General features: G+C 39.2%; 1 non-coding gene across 1 annotated transcript; it reads left to right on the top strand.

Moving 5' to 3' along the window:
• The first annotated feature begins 737 nt into the window (after positions 1–737).
• Positions 738–843, top strand: LOC138886583 (small nucleolar RNA R71). Its single transcript, XR_011405633.1, has one exon. It is a non-coding gene; the product is annotated as a small nucleolar RNA R71 (small nucleolar RNA).
• The last annotated feature ends 3,061 nt before the right edge of the window (positions 844–3,904 follow it).

The following is a 3,904-nucleotide window of genomic DNA, read 5'->3' on the forward strand; positions in this document are numbered from 1 at the left end:
CTCAATATTCTTAATCATTGACTCATGTGAGTATACTTTGTCAGCTAGTTTTCCAGTGGACCCAATCACTTGTTGAATCATACCCTCGAGTTTAGCAAACCCATCTTCATGTCTCACAATCTGTTGTTGTGGAGGTTGTTGATAAGACTGCTACTGATTTTGCTGGTTGCACCCTTGTTGCCTTTGGTAAGGCACCATTTGCCCCTATGGTCGCATAGCCCCATGATTATTGTTGTCATTGTACTGCTGCTGAGCTGGTCTGTATTGTTGATTTTACTGACCCCAATTCTGACCACCTGGTTTCGGTCCCCCGTAGTTGGCCACATAATTCATGTTCTCCTGATATTTTTAATTATCACATTCAGCACTCCATGAGCAGACATATGGCTGATTAATGCATGATGTACAGAAACCCCCATTGGTTGCATCAACTATGTGTATTTGTTGCTTCTGGCCTGATTCTTCAACCTTTTTGGTGAGGATGCTCATTTGTGTCATCAGAGTGGCCATATTTTCAGCTATGGAGTTAACCGGGTCTAGAGCCACTGAGTGAACCATAGGAGTGATTGGAGCGTTCCTTGTTGTCCATCCTGAGTTTTGTGCCATCTTACCAAGCAGGATCTTGCTCTCTCTGAATGTCTTGCTCAAAAATGCTCCACCTGCTAAAGCATCAATATTGGCTTTCAAAGTATACTGCTAAACCCATGTAAAATCTCTGCCCCAACATATGCTTCGGAATACCATGATGTGGACACGTAACTAGAAGACCCTTGAATCTCTCCTACGCTTCATGTAGTATCTCAATTGTTCTCTGTTTGAAGCTCAATATCTTATCAATTTGCTGATCAGTCTTGTTAGGTGGATGAAATTTACTCAAATATTGCTTGACTAATTCCTCCCAAGTAGCGATGAAGTTGATGGGGAGTGAATTAAGCCAAGTCTGAGCTCCTCCTGTCACTGAGAATGGAAACAACAACAAACGTATTGCTTTCGGTGTCACGTTGTGCTGCCTCTGTGTGGCACAAATTGATAGGAAATTCTTGAGATGCTACTGAGTATCTTCAACGTATGACCCAGAGAATAGTCCCTTGTTCTGCAGTAGATGTAGCATGTTATTTGTGATCTGGAATGAATTTGCTTGTATCTGAGGGACTACAATAGCAGTTGCTAAGTTGTCAGTTGTGGGTTGTGCCCAATCATATAGTACTTCTTCTGGCACAAGAGGTGCCATACCCTGATCATTTGGATAATTTGCGGTGTTTCTGTTGTTTGGGTCATTCACGTTGTCTTTGTTGTTTAAATTATTGTCTTCCATGTCTGTTTCAATTCTTTCAGTTGAGTTCTGTTGTTGTTTGCCTTTCCTGTTTGCACGGTTCAATGCCTTGAACACATTCTCAGGATCTGATAATGCTTCGAACAATTCTTCAGTTCTTGAGGAGTTTCTAGGCATGCACCTCTAACAACCACGACAACAAACGTTAGAATTTCAATGATCCGTTCAAATTTAAGAAAATTGACTACACTAAGAATTTTTGCACTTTTTTTAACTGCAATCAATAACACCGTTAATTCCCTGGTAACGACGCTAAAATTTGATCACGCCCAACCATGCCGTACAAAAAGGACAAAGTGGTCGCTGCAAATACATTCCGGTTAACAAGTTCGGAGTCGAATCCCACAGGGAATTAACTTATTGATCACAGCTATTGGACTCACAGAAATTCATGTATTCAATATTCAGAGATGTTTGAGTAACAAAATAGGTGTTCATTAACTAAATATTACGTAATAAAAATGCAATAATTAAGAACTAGCAATAAACTAGTTGTAAGCAAGAATGAGAAAGGTCTAAGGTTCTGATTTCCCCTGTTATCGAAATTCTTTCCGCTATGTTTGCTATAAATTTGGCTAAGTCTTATCTATCGATCATGAGCACTCTGACTGTCGTAACTCTCTCTCGAGTAATTACAATAATATACTAGAAATATTCTCCCGAATTATGCTAGCTAGCTTTTAAGTACAGCTCACTGAGATCGCACCCAAGGTTTTGTTATCCCTAATCCCACCTTTAAACCCTTCGTATTGATCCTTCATATACGTTAGGAGTGATGATGTTCAACAACAACCTAAATATACACTCTCTCCCGAGTAATGCACACTAAATAGGAACAGTTAATTAAGGGCCCTTTAATCAACAACAATAAGCATATAGTTGAACAAATAGAGATAATAGATGGCAAATCTATATTAACGTAACGAGAAAATCATCCTTCAACAGGTTCCATCAAAACCCTCGATTAGGTAGTTAGCTACTCATGCTCATAGTAACAATTCCCCAAATAGTTTGTATAATCAAAATTACAAACTAAAGATGAAGGAATGAAGAATTTGATGATAATCTCCTTCCGAAATAGTCTCTCTAGGTCTCCGGTGTGTCTAAAGTCCTCCAAATAGCGTTTTTACATATATTTATACCAAGTAGGGTCGATCCAGATGAAATACTCTTTCCTGCGCGAATTAGGACTTAGCTCTACAAATTTTGTACAGGCGCCGCACGCTGCATCGCACAGTGCGGCACAGTAGTGGGAAACTTCAGAGAGCTTGTTTTCAATTCCTGTCGTGAAATTGCATACCTGTGGTGCAGTAGTGCAAATTTCTCAAAGTGAATTTTTTTATCTTCTTTTGACATCCAGACTTGGTACACGACCTCCGAACACGATCCCGGTTTAATGCATTTTGTTTTACTCAGACTGCAAAGCTCCAAATTGATCGATTTAGCTCCAAATTAACTTTTGAACTCGGGATCACTTCCTGCAAGGCATAAAACACGCACTAAGTGTAATCACTATCATTTGAGCTTAAGCACACATAAAAATGCAATAATTGGAATGTAATACTACGGCTAAAATACGAGTCTCTAGCCTCACATCAGGACTGTGGCGAAATCGTTCTTCACGAACGCGAGGACACAGTCGCAAACACGAAGTAGTGGGAGGCTTACCCTTTACGAACGCGTCTCTCCATTCACGAACTCATATGGTTATGGGGACCTGGGAGGGATCTGTCCGATACTTTTCGCGAACGCGATCCTTGGCTCACGAATGCGAAGGCTGGGAGGAGTAAGCCTCCGCGAATGCGAAGAACACCTGACGCCCAGTGATTTAAACACTCTGAAATTGAGATTCTCTTTATTTTTCACTATTTTCAAGTTTGAGCTCGGCCTAGAGGTGATTTGGAAGAGGTTTTTCATCCCAACTTCATAGGTTAGTAGATTATAATTTGTTTCATTATATTTTCATAAATACTCATTGATTTTAAACTTTAATATATGCTTTTCATAGTATAGGTAGAAATTGGGAACTTTGAGAAAAAATGAGACTTAGACCTTAAATTAAGGTCGGATTTCAAAACTAATCATATAATGGGGCTCGAGAGCGAATGGGTAATTAAATTTTGGTCCAAATCTCAGGTTTTGACCAAGCGGATTCGGGGTTGACTTTTGTTCACTTTTTCCAAAATCACTAAAGATTGAATCTTTTTCACTCGTGGGTAGTTTCTAAAACCTACTTTGAATTATTTGAACTATATTTGACTAGATTTGATTAGTTTGGAGGCAAAAAAGTCGTGGTTGAGCATTGATTTGGTTGCGGAGTGAGGTAAGTGTCGTGGTTAACCTTGACTTGAGGGTTTAGGACTTGTTGGTTTATTTGCTACGTAAATTATGTGTGGAAAAGACGTATATGTGAGGTGACGAGTACATATGCATTGCTATTTGGGTTAAAGCATGCAGGCGAGAATTGTTTCTTTGGTCTAATTTGTTTAATTGACTTTGTTTCTCCATGCTTAGGTTCGATTATTACTTTTAGTTATTTGTCTCGTATTTATTATTTATTTTGAAGATGTT

The sequence above is a fragment of the Nicotiana sylvestris genome, chromosome 2, assembly GCF_000393655.2.
Source record: "Nicotiana sylvestris chromosome 2, ASM39365v2, whole genome shotgun sequence".
In the NCBI taxonomy this organism is placed as follows: domain Eukaryota; kingdom Viridiplantae; phylum Streptophyta; class Magnoliopsida; order Solanales; family Solanaceae; genus Nicotiana; species Nicotiana sylvestris.